This window comes from Crocodylus porosus, unplaced genomic scaffold (assembly GCF_001723895.1).
Source record: "Crocodylus porosus isolate Cpor-Errol unplaced genomic scaffold, CroPor_comp1, whole genome shotgun sequence".
Classification (NCBI taxonomy): domain Eukaryota; kingdom Metazoa; phylum Chordata; order Crocodylia; family Crocodylidae; genus Crocodylus; species Crocodylus porosus.
In genome coordinates this window covers 101,049,575-101,060,836 of record NW_017728947.1, presented here as the reverse complement: position 1 = coordinate 101,060,836, position 11,262 = coordinate 101,049,575, and positions in this window count along the sequence as shown.

The window sequence follows — 11,262 nt, the reverse complement described above, 5'->3', positions numbered from 1 at the left end:
ACGATTGCTAAATGGGTGTTAAAGTCCAATATTTTCAAAAATGGGCACTTAAAGCTAGGCTCTACTACAAGTCTTCTACTAGAGGCCCAGGCAAGCTGCCTAATGCAAAACTTCTATTGAGCACCCAACAACCTCCTCTTGAAGCCACTGGGATCTACTGAGGGCTCAACATTTTTTAAAATAAGCTAGTTATGTAGTTGCCTACAAATATAGACGGAGAGAGCCTCACTTTGGGCACCCATTCTTGAAAACGATGCCTGAAATGTTTTAGACAATTCAACAAGGCTTCCTTACCAACATCACTTCCTTGATATAGCAGCATCTACCTGGCCATTACTAGTTAGTGTTTGCATTAGGGCATGCTCTAGGAGTCCCAGTCCTGGAGGTGGACTCCACTGGGCCGAGTGCTTGCTGTCCCACCACAGACCAAAAACAAAGGGCTTCACCTTTAAAAAGCTTACAATCTCACTAATAGAGCTGTCAGGTCTCCAGTCAATCAGTCGGACAATTTCCATAAAAGAGGAGGGAGTTCTAGTGTTAACAAAGAGGCCTGGAAAAAACAGACAAACAAACAAACATTTTCATGAAAATTTCCAAGTATTTATACATAAAAACAGGTCACAAACTAGATCTATGTCTAGAGAGAGAGAGAGAGAGAAAGAGAGAGAGAGATAGTTCCTTTGCTATGCGGAGTTAAACCAAGAGACCCTCAGGAAAATGGCTGGCCAATGCACCAACAAAGAGCTTTATACATAGCAAAGAGTCCAATATGTTTCTATTTAGAGTATTTTGTGACCCTTAGACAATTACCTTTTTTTTATTATTATTATTATTTCCTCATTTTATAGCTCTTCCCTTTCAGGCAAGCCAGCAGCCAACATTTCATCTCTGCTAGCCAAGGGAACAGCCGAATGACTGCTTTCACAGCCAATATCAGAAACCGAAGCATTAGCAGCTAATATGGGTTTTGAATGCCCAGGACAGCAGCTGATTTCCTTCTTTTGGAAAATTAGATTTGGGTTCGAGGAGCAGGAAGATGATCTCTATTGGCTTTTATTCATTTTGGAATCAGATTTGAAATTTTTGGACCAGATGAGGGGATGTAAATCAGCATGACCAGTGGAGCCCCATCAAGTTACACCAACCCAGGTTCTGACTGCATTTTAAAAATACCTTTTCTTAATTTGGTATAAAAAGTGAGGATTTACACCTGAACCAAGCAAAACCAATCATGCAATTTCCAAAGCAAATAAAGGCAAAAATCCTACATTTGCAAAGGCAAAATCCTCTCATCTAAAACAACACATCCTACAAAACAGGTAACTCTTTGGTTAGATTTTATAGATGTTCAAGCAGGAGTCCTATAAGGCAAAATACATAAACAAAGATGTATTTGGTTAAATTAATCAAGTTATCCGCTGTGAAGTTTATAGAACTATCCAGTGGATGATTTTCTAAAGCCCAAAGGAGCAAAATAAATTTATAATCACACATTTACACAGAGCATTGCATCCTTTAAAAAAAATGCCTTGATGGGTACATCTGTACCCCTTCTGCAGTGCCTTGAGAAGCACAACTAAGCAGCACACCTCCCTTACCCAGACACCAAACCCAGAAATAAGGTGATGAAGCTGCTGCAGGGGTCTCTAGCATGCTAATGACAGAGATCTGCCGCAAGGGATGCTTTCAGGATCACACAATGAAAAGGCTGGGATCAGAACTCAGGAGCTTGTGTACACATCATCTGTGTGTAGTTTAGTTTGCAACATAGCTATTTGCAACTTTGAGTCATTTTGACAGCTCCCCCACCGCAGGAGAGGGAGGCAGAAGGTAAAAGTGGCCAGGGACTTAATCTCGCCCCCCCCGAGCCTGCCCACGTCTCCCGTGACCAGGGAGCAAACTGCCAACAGGCCAGGCAGCCCTAAGTTGCAGGATCCTCTGTCCTTCCTTCCGCAGCGGTAGCACCTCCTGGGCCCCCCCGGGTGGGCTGCCGGTAGGTGGGTGCTGCCCCAGCTCAGGCTCAGGGAACAGTTAGATTGAGCCAGGTGCTGCCTGCGAGCTGGGGCTGCACCTGAGCAGCTAGCACCCTGCCTGGGCAGCCCCAGGGCGCACCGCCACTGCAGAGGGAAGGACTGGGTGTCTCCACCACCCCACCCCAGCAGCTCACCTCCCAGCCATGGGAGACATGGGCAGGCTCCACGGGGAAAGTAAAGAAGATCAGGCTCCTCGCCATGACTGAAGTCCCTAAATCGAAATGGTGGGTTTTTAATTGTTGCAATTAAAAACCGACCATTTCAATATAAGCGGCTACACCCCCATCACATGTAGAAGTTCCCTAGGTGTCTCTACTTGATGCACTAGTCCATTCCTGTGATTTATCAGTGCCTAGCCCTTAGGTCATTGTAAGATTTTGGTGAGGAAGAAATAGTGTCTTTACAGTCTCTCTAAGAGAAAGCCATAATGGCATTAGAGTTTATATTTAAAATATATGACATGCTCCAGAGAGTTCCTCCACCACATCTTGAAAGGCTAAACTTGATATTCATAAGCAGCAGCAGCAACACTGGGCAGTCTCAATTTAAAAGTAACAAATCTTTTGAAGGTCACTTAACATGGACATGCAGTCTGCCTCCCCTCCCCCCACTTTCCCTGACTGAATTCAAAAGACAGAGCTGTCAAAAAAGATGAAGAGAAGCCAACTGGGTTTCAGACCCCTCTGGTCAGGGGCTCAAGAAAGGAGAACTGAAAACCTCGGGATTCAGGAAAAATCTCAACAGCTCCTGCCCCAGCCCTGAAAGAACTAACACCCAATTACAGTGTCACCATAGCCCCAGGCATTAGCAGAGCAGGCACCCTGAAGAAGTTTTTTTGGATGCTCCTCCAGTGCCCCCCTAAGTTTTCCAATAATCTTCTAGAAAACTGGACTTTTAATAATCTCCAGGGCTTAATGAAAAGCTTCTTGGGCATAGCAGCACCCAGCGAAATTCCATGCAGCCGACTGCACTCTGCAATCCCTGCCCAGGAAGACTGCAGACAAAAGTCTGCTCATCGTGGTTTAAAAACAAGTACATACATAAATAAATACATCAAACAGAGCTGATATTGGAGGTCAGGAGTATTTACTTTTGGCATATCCCTAAGGAGTTATATTTATTTTAAAATCTGATTGTAGGATCAAATAAAGAACTATGGATGCAATCCCCCTTTTGTTTGGACAGGCATAAATCAGAAGTAACCACTAAAGTCAATAAAGTTGCATCAGTATAAGAATCACCATGAGTAAAAGAAAATAAGTCTCTAGGTTTTGAATCATGGCTTTCCTGGCCTTATTCTTATTCCACTAGGAACACAAATCCCCCAGACTGAATGGCTACAATATACATTAAAAACACTCTACAAATCACTGGGATCACATTTTATCTGGTGTGCTTCTAATGACTCTGGGTTTTTCCTCCCATTTACATTTCATTCTGGGTTCAACCAGGGAGCAGACCTGTTCCTTCATTCATAACCATCACTGGGAATTCACACGCAGTACAAAGCAACTGCATCCCTGCAGACCGAGCATGCCACTCTATGACATTTGAAACCTCTTCTGGCCTGAAGATCAAGTAGCGCAAATCCATTTTTGAACTTGCAAATCTCGAGTCCAGGGAGTAATGCTGAGCCTCAGGCGCTGTTAGGGTAGTGACTGTGGTTCACTTGAAAAGATCATAAATGTGCACATAAAAGCTTTAAAAAATGTGTATAACGTAAGTGAATAACGTACAGCACTGAATTCTAGGGAGAGAAGAAAAGTTTAAAACAGAGGTTGCATTGGCATGGGAAATACTGCTTATAGCAAACCATCATGTGCATAAAAGCATTACAGACTTGGGCTTTCATGCCCGTGCTAAGGTGTGAAGTAAAGACGAGGGCAAGGGAAAGAGAATGATTCCTGCCCTGGCTAATGCATTTCATAATAGCAGCCTGAGACGACCACCAGTGACGAAAGTACAACACAATGAGTAAAACCACTCAGCTAAACATGCCATTACAATACATGTACAGTTGTTTTATACGCAGACCAGTGGAAGGTTGGTACTCATCACCTAACAACATATGATTAGGCTCACTTCAAAAGTGAAGACAATCAGGTGATGCGAGGGTTCATGCAAACCAGGCATATGATAAAAAGCTATACACATGTAAAAACTGGACCAACTTTGCCCTCCTCCAGATGACATGCTTGAGTAAATGCAGAGTGATATTTTCCCTTGCCACATGTTATGAGATAAAAAGAGGTTATAAAATCTTCCATTTCTTGATTACATGTGACCATAAATGCCAGCCTGTTTTAATTAAAAGGACGGAGCATCAGCATTTAACAAGGTTTATAGGGACTGCTTAGAAGAAAACATGTCTTTACGCATCTGTAATATGCTGGATTGTTATAACAACGTACAGCTTGCCACACCGCATGTGACGTGTACATTGCTCAGCAGCGCTGTCTGAGGGCTTCCCGAGCCATTTACATATTCCTCCCATATAAAAGTAATGGGCAAAATCTGCAGTGTGCATCTCAGTTACCTAGATATATACTGGTTTTGCTCAATTTATGTGTACGGTGCTGTCTTCATTGCCTCTGAGCAATTTTGGCTAAAAGGGATGATTCCTCCAAAGTATAATAGAAGGTTGCCCAGAAAACCAGCTCTAAGCATTTTTAATGTGTCGTATACCGTCAGTGATCATGACTCCAAATGTTAGTGGTCCTCATTGAGGCCACTTCCATTATATACTCATCTTTTCAAGGCTCTACTACAATCATTCAAAATCTGCCTTGAGCTCAAATTTGACATGTCTCCTTTTTTATTATTTATTTATTTAGTGTTTGGAAGCCTCCGCAAAGGCATTCAGGAACATCTGAAAGCCAAGTGGAAGGAGGAGGCTATCACCAAAGAGGAGTATACCTCCACAGCAAGAGTCTGTAGGGAAGCTGTTAAGAAGGCCAGGGTGGAGCCCGAACTAGGGCTAACAACAAGGATCAAGGACAACAAAAAGTCCTTTTTTAAATACATAGGGAGTAAAAAGAAGGCACCAGGCAACGTGGGGTCCCTGCAGGATACGCTTGGCAATCTGGTGGTTGCACCAGATGAAAAAGCAGACCTTTTTAACAATTCTTTGCCTCCATTTTTCTGAGCAGGGACCAGGACTTCTCCCCCACCGGAATGACTCTGCCAGGCCTAGGGTCAGGGAGGACTGGGTTAGGAAACTTCTGGAAGGGCTGGACATGTTCAAATCAGCAGATCCAGATGCTCTCCACCCTAGGGTACTGAGGGAATTGGCAGGGGTCATTGTGGGGCCCCTGGCACGGCTTTATGAGCACTCGTGGTGCTCTGGCCAGGTGCCAGAAGACTGGAAGAAGACCAATGTGGTCTCCATCATCAAAAAAAGTGGGGAAGGAGGGCCTATAGTTGCCTGGGTCTATTAGTCTTACTTCAGTCCTGAGGAAGCTCTTTGAAAAAATTATCCAGAAGCACATTTGGGAGGGACCTGCAGGGGGGAGGATGCTCAAGGGCAACCAGCATGGGTTCATTAAGGGCAGGTCCTGTCAGATCACCCTGATTGCCTTCTATGATCAGATCACAAGATCATTGGATGTAGGTGTCACGGTGAATGTAGTCTTTCTGGACTTCAAGAAGGCCTTTGACACTGTCTGCCACCCCATTCTCAATGAAAAGCTAGACGACCGTGGCATTGATGCCTACACAGTCAGATGGGTTGCAAATTGGCTAAGGGGCTGCACCCAGAGAGTGGTGATGGACGGGTCATGTTTGACCTGGAGGAAGGTGGGCAGTGGAGTCCCCCAGGGCTTGGTCCTAGGGCCCGCATTGTTCAATTTCTTTATCAGCGACTTGGACGATGGGGTGAAAGACGACACCAAGATTTGGGGCAAGGTGGGCATGCTAGAAGAGAGGGACAGGATACAACTGGACCTGGACAGGTTACAGGGGTGGGCAAATGTGAACAGGATGGGATTCAATACAGACATGTTCAGAGTAGCACTTGGGCAGGAAGAACCAGCAGTATGCCTATAGGCTGGGGAACTCTCTTCTTGAAAACACAGTGGCAGAAAGAGATCTTGGAGTCATTATTGATTCTAAAATGAACATGGGCCACCAATGTGAGGGCGCAGTCAGCAAGGCTAACCACACCTTGTCATGCATCCACAGATGCATCATGAGCAAGTCCAAGGAGGTGATCCTCCCCCTCTACGCGACATTGGTCAGGCCGCAGTTGGAGTACTGCGTCCAGTTCTGGGCACCGCACTTCAGGAGGGATGTGGACAGCATGGAGAGGGTCCAGAGGAGGCCACCTGCATGACCAGGGGGCAGCAGGGCAGGCCCTACGAGGAGAGGCTACGGGACCTGAACCTGTTCAGCCTCCACAAGAGAAGGATGAGGGGGGATCTAGTGGCAATCTATAAACTTACCGCGGGGACCAGAGGGGAATGGGCAAGACCCTGTTTCCCTGAGCACCTCCCAGAGTAACAAAGAGTAACGGCCACAAGCTGATGGAGAGTAGGTTCAGGCTAGACATCAGGAGGCATGACTTCACAGTCAGGGCAGCCAGAATCTGGAACCAGCTTCCAATGGTAGTGGTGCCGGCTCCTACCTTAGGGGTCTTTAAAAGGAGACTTGACTACTACATAGCCAGGGTCATATGAGCTTAACTTAGTTGCGGGTCATACCAGCCCAGTATCATTCCTGCCCCGGGCAGAAGGTTGGACTTGATGATCTGCTGAGGTCACCTCCGACCCTACAACTATGAATCTATGAAGGAGTAAAAGATACCAAAACTTTTTTATGGAGCAATGTTGTTGTGCTTCTGCTCTTCAGAACTGGCTTTAATTTAAGCAATGGGATTTGGAGTGCATGAACTCCATGACAGCTCTAGGCATTATTCTAGATATTTGGGGAAAAGAGTCAAAACAAAACAAAAATTTGAACTCCCCAAATTAGCCAATAGACATAGAGCAGCATCCCAACAACTGTCAGAAATTGGCAGACTTACTGATGATCTTGTAACGTTTTGGAGCTGGCAGGAGTCAAGCTCCCAAAAATCACGGGATTCAAAAAAAACACAACAATATAAGTTTAGTGCTCTCTGGTTTATTTTGTTTATGGTGTCCCCAAGGTACACCTCTTCATTCTAACTTTCTGCCAAAACTAAAACCTTTTCATTTACAAGCAAACAGCTGAGATAATCAACTATTCTCAACTCCACTATTCAATGTCATCCACTTACTAAACTCTCATTTAACACAATCAGCTGCTTATTAGCACCAACATCTTAACCTGCCCTATGTGTACAAGCTTTTCCCCCCACTAAAACGAAGCCTGCATGCAAGCATGTTTACTGCACAGCTAGCAACTGCTGAGCACACATGATCATCTCGTTCACATTTTTACTTTGCTCTCTACTTTTGTAACAACTAGCAATCCTATGCTGCAGCAAAGTGCTCTGCCCAGTGTGACTCTAATAAGCAGCGAACATGGTTTCATTGGATTCACTGACAGCTCCACTGAAGTTAATAGAATCACATGTTTTGCAGATATGTCCCATGTTGTCAGTCCTTCATGCTGGACTCAAAGATCCTTTTCTGCAGGCTTATATATTAACAGAGTAATTCTAGCCTAATGCTCTGAACCCAAGACTAAGCATCGCAAACTTGATTTAGTTCCTTCACTTGTTCTGAATGAAATACACTCTATGCAGGGGACCAGAACAACAGCAGGGTGGCCAAAATTTTCAAACTGAACCCCTAAAAATATGGGTCATTGTGGAATAAACTTGTCAATAGGATAAGTGCTGGTATTTTTCCTGACTGCTATCAGTTTGAGGTTGCCTTATGTCCTTCGGGTTCAGGGCTCAAAACAGGTTTACATTTTCTAATATAACTACTGGGGCTGTTACCATTGCCCATATATTTATAAATTAAGTTATAATGTATTTCCTACCATATCCATATCTTGCCCCCACATGCATACAGAATTGTGTGAAATATTATGCTATTTGCATATTGAGTTGACCCTACACTTTGCTGGAAGGGAGTTCAGTACAGCTGAGGAAAAGGAGTTTCTGATGCTAGCAGAAGGCCAAGTAGTACATGTTAAAGCAACCTAAGGACCTTCTACTAGCTTGTCTTGACAACCAGGACCATTATTCCATAATGCACTCTGTTCCTGCCCATTCTTCTCTTAAAATGTCCCTTCCTAACCTCGATAGGCACGATTATGCACAGAGACGGCTTCACCGACTTTACACCAGCTATGTTCCAACTGTTCCATTGAAAGAGTCATCACCAGCAGCTCCACCGAGCTCCCTTTGGAGCCCCTTTCACCAGCTGAGCAATACAAAAGAAGCTGAACATGGTGGCAACTGGCCCACTATCATCAGATTGCTACTTTCTGGGCACTGTATCCTATTCATCCTCCAAAACAAATAACTTAGTGCTTAGGGCCAGATTCTATGGCACCTCCTGGGCATCTACATGGACATAGGCACCCAAGTGAGAGTCTATTCCACCCTGTTCAAGTCCCCGAAAATGCATTAATGCACTTTGTACCATGCCATCATCTGACCTTTAAGACCGAGTCAAAAAAGCAGTGAGGAGGAGGAGGAGGAGGACTCACCCACCTTCTGTACCAATAGAACTACAGAGACTTCAACAGAATGGAATAGGATCACACCGAGGTCCGCTTATATGCATAATAGGTGGAATAGGATCTGGTGTTAATTCTGTTTGCTGTGGTAAGAAATGCACATTTCAAATGATTTGTTTTCCTGCTAACATATTTCTTTAGATAAATCACAAGGCAGTTCACCCCGGGGAGGGGGTTAATGTTAAAGCATGACTAGGCAGGCAATTCAGAGTACTTTCTGCACTACATATCGTCATCATCCCTTCCTTTTCTCTAAAAATCAGGCTTGTAGTTGATATTTAAATTAATTAACGTAATTTAATTATGACCAGCTCCTTCCTGAGTGAAACGGATAAAAACCCAAGAGTATTGCTGATCTTTCAAAGTCTTTGAACACTGCCAAAAGGATGTGGCTATCCCCCCACTTCAGAATAAATTGTAGGGCCTTACTGAGAGAACCAAACGGAGCTCGTGGTCTTGGGCTGCCTCTGACCCTTTAATTAGAGCAGCAGGGTGGAAGTAAATAAACTCTGACTTCTTCCTTTATGACCTTCGATTTCTGACAGGAACAAGCCACTCTGGAGAAATGTTTTAATGACCAAAGTCTTTACTAGGTGGGGGAGGGCAGGGAAACATTTGATCTTCCATCACCGGTACAGTAGTCTGCCCAGGGACCAGACACTGCTTGCTTAACAGAAACCTGCTAAAATGAAGGATGAGCTATTAAAGATGAGTTTTATTTTTGCCCAGTTCAACTGAATTGGAAGCAACTCTTGTTCAGCCCAGTCATGCTCTTTAATTATTGTCATCTCTGCTTGCCCTCTCCAAGTTAACAGAATGTGGTGCAACTTTTTTGGGAGCGCATTGAGGGCACATATATTTGTGTTATTCACAGAGTTGAGAGGGGCCTCCAGGTCACACAGTTCAAACCCTGCTCAGAGGCAGGATTTACTATTCCAGAAGGCATAGGTAAAGCTCTTATTTGCAATTTGTTGTCACTTTTAATAGCTCCTTCATGCTTCCCCGGCCTTCAGTAGGCTCATGCTATGTGTGCCAGCCAAGGATTTGGCCCTTCACTTCAGCACCATGATTCACTAGTTGGACTCAGTCATATGAAACATGCTGCAGGAGACAACACAAGGTTAGGTTACACAATACAGCTGAAAACATTGTCTCCATTGACTTCATCTGAGCTACATCAATTATATTAGTGAAGGTGTCCCTAATTGGATTAGGATTGTATATCCTAATGGGGGAGAACCTTTTTGGCAGGTGTGCCACAAATGAGACTTCACAGCCTCCTGGAGTGCCATTACAATCCCTTTCTCCTGCCTAATCCACTTTTTGCTCCCCCTCTGATCTGCTGTTCTGTTTTCTGCTCCCTGCACTATGTTCCCTTCCTGATTTGCTGCTCTTCACTCTACCTTATCTGCCACTGTGTTCCCTGCCCCTTCCCCAATCTGCTCCCGCACACAACGGCTGCTTATGCCACTTGTGGCAGCCTGCCACAGGTTGGCAAAGCCTGGAACATCCTAAGAATTGAAGCACAGCCAGTGAAAAGTAAGTAGGTCATACCTCAGCTACAGTAAATTAGTATAACTCTATTGACTTCCATGATTTAGATTAGCTGATGATCTGCCCTTTTTATTTCAGATCAAGATTTACATAAGGCTTATTTTCAGCAGCATGTTTTCCTCCAAATATACATATTCTTGGATAGTTTGAACATATGAGACAAGCCATGTCACTTTGTTGCTCCTCACTGCACCCCAGGATACACTATTGGTTTTGTATACAGAAATAAAATCCTACCCTTCTCTCTGTCAACAAGGCAATATAAAAAATCACCTGCAAAAACTTTGTGTGCCTGTGTTACTTCTTCCTAGACTGTGTTGAAGCTTCCTGTAAATTGTCCTTTTCAAGCCTTGTTATTGCAAATATGAGTTGCATTTTCCTCTTTTATTCCTGCTGCTTTATTATTTATATTTAATCAGAAAGAGCTTTCTTATTCTACAGGCTGGTGTGAGCTGCCTGCACTATGGGAGGGCTCTCAGCATTCAAGATACAATGCAACTCACAAAGGCTGCTTCCCCTTCTCCCCACTTTAAATCCCTGTTTGGGTAGAAGAAACTTGCTTCGCCACATCTCCTCTCACTGGCTTCAGTGTAACTATGTTTACTTCAGCGAGAGTATGGACTCCTGGAGGAAGGGGTTCATGATGTTCAGGAAATGTGGGTCCCATCCTTGGCTCTACCACTTGCATGCACAAGCCATTCAGAGCCAAATGCCAGCAAGGACTTGGGCACTTCTCACAGAACTCACATGGACTTCCTATTCAAACCGGTTGCCTCTACACAAACATTCATAGTATGGGCAACAAGCAGGAGGAACTCACCCTCCTGCTGGCTGACACCAGCCCAGACAGAGTGGGGATTACAGAAACATGGTGAGATGAAATGTATGATTGGGCAGTCAATGTCAAGGGCTATAGGCTGTACAGGAGGGACAGGATAGGAAAGAGAGGTGGGGGCGTGGCGCTCTATATTAAGGAGGAATACACATCCTCGTTAATTAGCAA